Raw genomic sequence first — 9,924 nt, 5'->3', positions numbered from 1 at the left:
TTTTTGATTGATGGTCATTAAGTCATCAGCTTAGTGTGGGTGGTATTACATTTAGTAGGACAGATGATGGGGGCGATCTTCATTTTTCTAAAACACTTGATAGCTCCAGTTCCAAGTTTTATCTTGGGGTCAGATTTTCAAAAATAGATGTCTCAATCACAAGCAAGCAATTGCCTTAGTAAAATGCAAAGGCAGAGAGGAATTCACCCAATTCAATCAATCATTAGTATTAACTGAGCACTTAATGTGCACAGAGCACTATGCTAAGCTCTTGGGAGCATACAGTATAACAGAGGTGGTAGATACGTTCCCTTCCCACAAGGAGCTTGTAGTCTTGGGGACCAAACTGCACATTTTCACCCTTGTTCATTCATTCATTCATTCAATCGTATTTACTGAGCACTTACTGTGTGCAGAGCACTATACTAAGCGCTTGGGAAGTACAAGTTGGCAACATATAGAGACGGTCCCTATCCGACAACGGGCTCACAGTCTTGTGACATATTTCTTGATGTTTTACTCCTTGTCAGGGGAATTTTACAGGTTAAACCCATCCATGGAATAAGCCAAAGGAAATGGGTGTTTTCTCTGTAGGAAGGGCACAGCTACCTATGCTGTCCCTTTAGATCGGTAACCTCATTGTGGGCAAGGAATACATCTATCAATTCTGCTATATTTCACTCCCCCAAGTGCTTAATACAGTACTCTGAACACAGAAGTGCTCAATAAATACCATTAATCGATTGATTCCCCAAACTGAGGGGGCTTCTGGTTGTTTTGTTTCAGATATTTCTGATGCAGAGGTGAGTTCCCAGCTTGAGGTGGGAATAAATATGCCTTCCTGCCTCTCTGCCCCCATTGACAAGACAGTTCAAAGGATCAGAAGAATGTATGGTTCTGGAGCAGTTTCCTAGGGGAAATGGCTTTATGATGTAGTTGCATGACTGCTCATTTCTCCCTCTTCCATGCAATTTACTACTTTTATTCAGATGTGTTAGATCCAAACCAAAAAACAAACGTAGGCATGGATGGTTTATGAGCCTGTTCCAATCTCTGGCATATCTTAAGGCCATAAAAGTGCAGCTCAATTCCCAGCCCCAATTTAAATGTTGCAATTCATCTCATATTGACAAAGGCAAAGAGAAAACTAATTTCATTTCATGCTTCATTGGCTCATCTACAGTCCGAAATAGAAAACAAATGCCACCCAATCATACGATAACGATTGCAATTTGTGTCTAGCCATCTTTCAAACTAATTCGGCATAGTGAGATCAGCAGAATTTCATTTGTGATGATTCCGATTAAGATAATGGGGCAACTTTACCTTCTCAATCGTTGGTCAGCCCATTCGCTTCCAATCACTCAGTTTTTCTCTGGAGCATTTTCTTGAATTTTGAAGCTTCAAGGTGATCTTGAGTAGGGGAGGCCTGGTTGGGTTGGATGTCAAGTAAGGTTAATGGCAACCCCTAACAGAAGGTCAGTGGAGATGAAGGATGTTGTCACTGGGAGCGGGTTGAAGCCGGGTCAGGATTGAGAGCAACTTCCAAATCCAACATCTTCTTAGCATATGCTACAGCTGCCGGAGTGAAACACAGTAATTAGGAACTAAAGCAAACCAACTGGTTTTGCCATAGATAACCCAAGAGTTTTGAACGAGAAAGTTTCTGCCTAAGATTCAAGCACTGAGTACAGTGCTCTACATAATATGGTAAGCAATAAATAAATATCACTGATTGAGTGATTCACTGATTACACCAGATATCTGGAAATGATGTTTGGCAATTCCAAGTGCTGTCAACATATCCAGGTTGGAGAAGAATTGATTAAGGCTCCTTAGACATTTACTATAGCATCTTCAGAGACAGGGATTATGCTAGTGTTATCTACTGTGATGGGAAAGTTAGGAGTGGTGGGGGAGGGATTCAGTTTTGGATATATTGAGCTGGAAGGGCCTTGGGGTATTTTCCTGAGACATTCCAGAGGCGGAAGAAAATGCAGGATGACGGAATGGAATTTGAGATTTGCAAGGTAGAGTCACCCTTATAGAGATAATATGGGAGCATATGATCTCTTCAAGGGAGTGAGTGCAAAGTGAGAAGACAAACAGTGCTTCAGTGCCTAGAACAGTGCTTTGCACATAGTAAGCACTTAATAAATGCCATTATTATTATTAAGACAAGGGAACTCAGAGCCTAGTTGGGGGTGAGAGGCAAAGGACACTCCAATGCAAGAGACTGAGAAGGATCAGCTTAAAGAATGGGGAAACGGGAGAAATGTGACAGCAAAATCAAGGTTTGAGGGTGTTTCAGGAAGAAGGGAATGGCTGACAGTCTCAAAGGCAGCCTATGGGCTGAGGAGAATTACAATAGAGTCCATTACCTTGGTTAACAGAAGGTCATTAGCGATCTTGGGGAGAGCAGTTCTTTAGTTTGAAGAGGAGAGAAACTGCACTGTAGAAGGCCAAATGAGGTGTAGGAAAAGGGATTTGAACCCATTTTTAATAATAATTTTAGTAATTCCAATCCTCCTTCCTCACTCACTCCAATAGCAAATTACTTCTACTGAATCCAAACCTCCCAATCTTCCATTTAAATTCCATTTTCCCTTGTTCTGCACTCCGTGGTAACAGGGAACAATGGTTCACTCTCATCCATCCAGAGGACATTCTCATCATTACATATGCTACTAGGTTCAGATAATGATAATAAATCCTCTAAAATGTCTAATTTCATTACTGGAGCCTTGAAAATAGCACCAAGAACCTCCAGACACATCTCTTTTAGAGGCAATACCAGTCTTCCATTTACCTCTCTCCTCTTGAGGTATCGAACAATTACTGACCATCATCTTATCTCCTATTCTTTAAGGAGGACTATAAAGATCTATCGTAATCTGCCACTTTAAATAATGTGATAGTACAGAGAAAGCATCTCAACAGAATCGCATGACAATAAATACGAGTTAAACCACAACTAGTGGTCAACTGGTTAAATATTTACTACTACTAATAGTAATATTTGTGATATTTGTTAAATACTTATTATGCATCAGGCCTGTACTAAGCATTGGGGTGGATACAAGCAAAGAGGGTTGGACACAGTCCCTGTCCCACGTGGGGCTCACAGTCTCAATTCCCATTTTACTGAGGAGTTAACTGAGGCCCAGAGAAGTGAAGTGACTTACCCAAGGTCACATAGCAAACAAGTGGCACAGCCAGGATAGGAACTCATGACCTCCTGACTCCCAGCCTCATGCTCTATCCGCTCTGCCATAGTGCTTCCTAGCTCAACTTGTATTCTTCTGTTAGCCTCAGTAATTGTTATCCCCAGAAGGCTGATTCTGAAAAGCCACATGTGAAGGGGTTTGGAAGTGGCAAGCGCAGCCTTATTCTCTGGTAACGGGGGTGGGATGCCACAAGGCTACAACGAGGAAATGCTCAGAAACGGCGATGGCAGTTTTATTGCCAACATATCAAAGATGGGTACCACATCGTTCACGATCCAGTGGGTGGGCTCTAACGGGGACAGCATTCACCACTGACCATTACAACCTACTCGCTTATGAGAAGAAGTGAGGCCTAGTGGAAAGATTACGAGCCTCTAATTCTGCCTCTGCCACTTGTCTGCTATGTGACTTTGTCCCTTAACTTCTTTGTGCCTCAGTTACCTCATCTGTAAAATGGAGATTAAGACTGTGAGCCCCATGTGGGACATAGACTCTATCCACCCTGATTAGATTGCACTCATTTATTCGTTCAATCATATTTATTGAGTGCTTACTGTGTGAAAAACACTGTACTAAGCGCTTGGGACAGTACAGTATAACAACAAACAGACACATTCCTGTCCACAATGAGCTCACAGTCTAGAGGGGGGAGACAGACATTAATATAAATGAATAAATAGATAAATAAATTTCAGTTATATACACAGGTATGTACATATGTGCTGTGGGGATTGGAGGGAGGATGAATGAAGGAGCAAGTAAAATCAGCATAGAAGAGGGTGAGAAAAGAGGAGAGAAGGGCTTAATCAGGGAAGGCTTCTTGGAGGAGTTGTAACTTCAATGTGGTTTTGAAGTGGGGGAGAGCAATTATCTGTCTGATATTAGGAGGGAGGGCATTCCAGGCAAGAGGTAGGATTTAGGCGAGAGGTTGGAGGTGAGATAGATGAGACTGAGGTACAGTGAGATGGTTAGCATTAGAAGAATGAAGTGTGAGGGCTGGGTTGTAGTAGGAGAGTAGTGAGGGGAGGTAGGAGGAGGCAAGGTGATTAAGTGTTTTAAAGCCAATGGTGAGGAATGCTACGGAGGTGGACAGGCAACCACTGGAGTTTCTTGTGGAGTGGGAAAACAAGGTCTGAACATTTTTGAAGGAAAATGATTTGGGCAGCAGAATGGAGTACGGACTGGAGTGGGGAGAGACAGAAGGCAGGGAGGTCAGTGAGGAGGCTGATACAATAATCAAGACAGGATAGGATAAGTGCTTGCAATAATGTGGTAGTAGTTTGGATGGAGACGAAGGGGCGGACTGCATCTACCCCAGCACTTAGTACAGTGCCTGGCACATATTAAGCACTTAAATATCATAAAGAAGTACACCGTTTCTTAAGGCCATCCTTTTGCTACTGGTCCTCAGTTCCATTTATGACCTTCTATGATTGGTTGGGCAGGTGGGCTGGTGTCTGCTCCTCTCCATGGTCCCCATCTCCTGGTCTCAACCAGTTACAGTTAGAGCTTGTGGTAGTTCCTAATCCTAACTTTTCATCTTACTCCTGGCCTTCAGCCTTACAACTTTATCTGCATTCCTGCCAGTCATAAGCTCTGTTAATGCACAAACCTACATCCCCTTTCCGTGGTCAAAGCATACCGATGGCCGTGGTAGCTCCAGTGGCAGATGTTGGATCAAAGCAAAAATTGTACTGAAACCAAGCCTGAGACTGGATCATTAGGAGAGATGGAAAGCAGGGAGACAAAGGAAGTCCAGATGTAGAAGGAAAACTGCTGAAAACTCCTCGGGCACGGGAACAGAGGTGTGGGTGGCTATATTATAGGGCAAGAGGCATTAATAGTAGTAATAATAATAATGGCATTTATTAAGTGCTTACTATGTGCAAAGCACTGTTCTAAGCACTGGGGAGGCTACAAGGTGATCAGGTTGTCCCACAGGGGGCTCACAGTCTTCATCCCTATTTTACAGATGAGGGAACTGAGGCACAGAGAAGTGACTTGCCCAGTCACACAGCTGACAATTGGCATAACCGGGATTTCAACCCATGACCTCTGACTCCAAAGCCCAGGCTCTTTCCACTGAGCTATGCTGCTTCTCTATAATGGTATTTAAGTGCTTACTATGTGCCAAGCACTGGTCTAAGTGCTGGGTAGATACAAGGTAATCAGGTTGTCCCACATGGGGTTCACAGTCTTAATCCCCATTTTACAGATGAGGTAAGTGAGGCACAGAGAAGTTAAATGGTTTGCCCAAGGTCACACAGCAGACAAGAGGTGGAGCCAGGATTAGAACCCATGCCCTCTCTGACTCCCAAGCCCGAGCTCTTTCCACTAAGCCATACAGGTATCTGTATTAGGGATGGGAGAAGATGACCAAAGCTATATAAATTAATTCTTTCATTCTCATGCAAATGAACAGGCCTCTCTCCTTCCTCTGCCCTCTTCCCCCACAGCTGTACACACCTTTCCAATATGGCAAAAAAAATTTAATGCCCACAAAGGGCAGACGGTCGCCCTCCCTCCCCTTCCCTATTTGCGTAGCTGAAGAGGCTACTTTGGCACTCCCACACTGCACTCGGGCCCTGGACACGAGCCCTTTTCACAGAAACACATTCCACTCCCAGAAAAGCAGCAGCAATTGAGTGGCACTTGACCAGCCCCAGGGCCTCTAATCAGTTGCCCACCACTGGCAGTGCCAATTGGTTTAGCTGGGCTGTTCACAGGTGTGATGATGACAGCACGGGTCTTCCGTTTGCTCAAAACCTTTCCCCTCCTGGCACCTCACTTTTTTCACTTAAGCACCTTCTAGTTGGAACTACTGAGAAGCAGTGTGGCTCAGTGGAAAGAGCCTGGGCTTTGGAGTCAGGGGTCATGGGTTCAAATCCCAGCTCTGCCAATTGTCAGCTGTGTGACTTTGGGCAAGTCACTTCACTGGGCCTCAGTTCCCTCATCTGTAAAATGGGGATTAAGACTGTGAGCCCCCCGTGGGACAACCTGATCTCCTTGTAATCTCCCCAGCGCTTAGTACAGTGCTTTGCACATAATAAGTGCTTAATAAATGCCATTATTATTATTATTATTATTACTGTCCTGAGGAAAACCCTGCACAACTTGGTAATCTTGACATTCCTGAGGAACCTACTGCTTTTCACTCCAAAACACACGCATTTCAATCTGTCTCTCAATCTCTCTTTCCCATTTCTTCAGTTTCCGTCTCCATCATTCTGTGCCTCCCACTTCCACAGTCTGTCTCCCTCTCCTTCAAACTCTCTCGGTCTCACTGTGTCTCAGATCTGCTGTCTCTGTCTCACTAGTTCTCTCAGTCATTGTCTCTGTCTCTCTGTCTCTCAGTCATTGTCTCGCTGCCTCTCTGACAATCTCTCACTAGCTGTTTTGCTGTCTCTGTCTTCCTGCCTCTCTCTCTCTCTCTTACTGTCTCTGTCTCTCACTCTGTTTCACTGTCTCTGTCTCTCGCTGTCTTGCTGCCTCTTTTGTCTCACTGTCTCTCTCTCACCACCTCTCTCTCTCTCAATCTCTCAGTCTTGCTATCTCTCACTTCTCTGACAATCAATGAGCAGACTCAATAGCTGCTAATAATAATGATGACATTTATTAAGTGCTTACTATGTACAAAGCACTGTTCAAAGCACTGGGTGCTCACGCAGCTCCTTGCACCTGGAACTCTTGAACCCAGCACCTCAATATGGAGGGTGGGAATCAGACATTTGCCCCCCATGAGGCAGGAATAAAAAATAGATCACTTCCCTAGGGAGAGGAAGAGCCACAAAGTACACAACAATTATTGGGCACCACTTTGCTCAATATGCTATAAGAAGGAATACATAGTTTGCGTTGTAATCCTCCATTTTACATGCTTCTGAAAGTATTAGATTGGGCATACAGTATACCATAATGGGGTCATGCAAAAGGTTGCCTGGACTTGGAGCATTTCTCTGGGGGAGACTCCAACCCTCACATCTTGAGCTGGTATTCCCTTCTTTGATAGCGCAGTGACCACTTCCAAGACTGAGGGAGGCTAGGCACTTTCAAATTTCCAACTACTATTGCCCTCTCTACCCTCTTGAGGTGGTTCCCCTGAAGCCATGTCTTTCTTACTATCTCAAGCCAGTCTTGATCAATTCTCCAAAACGTTTGACTTCCCAGAGGTGCCATATTAATCAAGTCTTGATAGCTGGGTGACCCCTGCTAAGGAATGTCTGAGTATCAAACCAAACAACTCTTCCGTAGGCATTGCCTTACCCAACATACCCTGCACTTCAGTTCCAACCCACCAGACTGTGAGCTCCTTGTGGGCAGGGATTGTCTCTATTACTGTATTGTACTTTCCCAAGTGCTTAGTACAGTGCTCTGCACCCAGTAAGTGCTCAATACAATTGACATAGCCTGTATATATGTATATATGTTTGTACATATTTATTACTCCATTTATTTTACTTGTTCATATCTATTCTATTTATTTTATTTTGTTAATATGTTTGGTTTTGTTCTCTGTCTCCCCCTTCTACACTGTGAGCCCACTGTTGGGTAGGGACTGTCTCTGTATGTTGCCAACTTGTACTTCCCAAGCGCTTAGTACAGTGCTCTGCACACAGTAAGCGCTCAATAAATACAATTGATTGATAGTCATAATTGAGAAGGGGCAATGGCAGTGTGCGAAAATGATGCAAGATTAGTTATTGAGAGACTCCCAACTCAATTTCCAGTTCTGCCTCTAAGGGATTTGCTGGCACATAATTTCGTTTCCCTCTCCTTAAGAGATGAATCTTAATACCTACCTTTCTTTTTGGAATGTGGGAAGGTTAATGAGACATACCATTGATGCATCATACCATTGATATCCAGAGTAAATTCAGAGAAAGTGGGGCCTAAAGTTCCCTTAATCTTAGTTCTATCACCCCTGAATGTATCATAGTGTACAGGGCATAACAATAATAATGGTAATGGTTAAGCAGTTACTGTATGCCAGACACTGCATTAAGCACTGGGGTGGACACAAGCAAGTCAGGTTAGACACAGTGCCTGTCCCAGGTGGGGCTCACAGTCTTAATCCCCAGTTCACAGATGAGGTAACTGAAGCACAGAGAAATGAAGCGACTTACCCAAGGTCATACAGCAGACAAGTGGTGGAGCCAGCATTAGAATCCCTGACCTTCTGTCTCCCAGGCCAACTAGACCATGCTGGTTTTCAATACACTGATAAAGCTGCTGCTGAGTCTTACCTTGCCAAGTTAAGTTGTTAATTCACCAACTGTAGAAGTGCATTCAGAATCCAGAGCATTAGGTCTTGCAAACTGCAAACTAGAGTGTTAAGTCCGAATTGCAAGCTTCCCCTTAGAGTGTAAGTTCACTGTGGGCAGAGAATGTGTCTACCAACTCTGTATGTAGTACTCCCAAGCACTTAGTACAGTGTGCTGTACACAGTAATCGTTCAGTAAATATCATTGATTGATTGCTCATTAACAGAATGACTAGCTATCCACTTCAGCCTGATTTCAGGGAACTTGGAGATCAATTCAGGAGATTGTCTTTGTCTTCTGCTTTCGTGTTGTCTCAGACCCATAGCGACTCCATGGATGCATCTCTCCCAGAAACTTATACTTCCCAAGCACTTAGTACAGTGCTCTGCACACAGTAAGTGCTCAATAAATATGACTGAATTGAATGAATGGATGAGAAAGCCCCCACTCCCCCTGCAATTGTTCTGGTAGTATATCCATAGAGTTTTCTCGGTAAAAATATGGAAGTGTTTTACCATGGCCTTCTTCCACGCAGTAAACTTGAATCTCCACCCTCGATTCTCTCCCAGGCTGCTGCTGCCTAGCAAAGGTGAGTTTTGACTTTTAACAGAATGCCTTCCACTCGCTAGCCACTGTTCAAGCTAGGAATGGAATGGGTATGCCTCTGTTTGACTCTTTCTCCCATAGTCAAATCTGGTAGAGTACTGGAAACTCTCCAGGTGTGATCCTGAGAGGGGGATTCAGGGGATTGGAAAAAAAATGTGAGAACTTCAATCCATTTTTTACAGTATTTCTAAAGTGCTTATTAATGAACCAGGCACCGTACTAAGTGCTAGAGTAGATATAAGGTAACCAGGTTGGACATAGTCCATGTCCCACATGGGCCTCCAGTTTTAATTGCCATTTCACAAATGAGAAAATTGAGGTCCAGGGAAGTGAACTGTCTAAGGTCACACAGCAGGCAACTGGTTGGAGGGATTAGAACCTAGTTGCGCTCTCAGGCCTGGGATCTTTCCATTAGGCCACACTGCTTCTCTATTTGACTTTTGGCTTTCTACACCATGTTAGCAGGAGCCAGAGACTATCTAATAGGAACAGAATTCTTCCATTTTCATAATCTACAACTGGCTGAAGACAGGGTATATAGCACTCGCTTACCATTCACAGATTTTGGATCACAGCTTCAGCTATTCGTGGTTGTCTGGACTTCTAATCATGACTCTTTGGTCTCCAGTGGCTGTGGACTCGATTCTTCAGTGACTAGCTGGCCACCTCCGGGCTCCCCTATAGAAAGTCTGGGCAGCTACGAATTGTTGGATAAACTTTCTAATGCCATAGGGGCAGCTGGCAACAGGACGCAGTTGGTGTTTGCACTTTCACCTCATTGTTGGGGGTTCTTCTAACCAATCCCTGTGGATACGGCGGGATTACCTTGT

At 44.0% G+C, this 9,924-nt stretch overlaps 1 non-coding gene across 1 annotated transcript; it reads right to left on the bottom strand.

Annotated features, from left to right (window-relative positions):
- Positions 1–9,087: 9,087 nt before the first annotated feature.
- On the bottom strand, positions 9,088–9,225 carry LOC119925976. The gene has a single exon (XR_005449896.1). It is a non-coding gene; the product is annotated as a small nucleolar RNA SNORA7 (small nucleolar RNA).
- Positions 9,226–9,924: the final 699 nt, after the last annotated feature.

This window comes from Tachyglossus aculeatus, chromosome 3, assembly GCF_015852505.1.
Source record: "Tachyglossus aculeatus isolate mTacAcu1 chromosome 3, mTacAcu1.pri, whole genome shotgun sequence".
In the NCBI taxonomy this organism is placed as follows: domain Eukaryota; kingdom Metazoa; phylum Chordata; class Mammalia; order Monotremata; family Tachyglossidae; genus Tachyglossus; species Tachyglossus aculeatus.
This window is presented reverse-complemented; position numbering and strand designations above follow the sequence as displayed.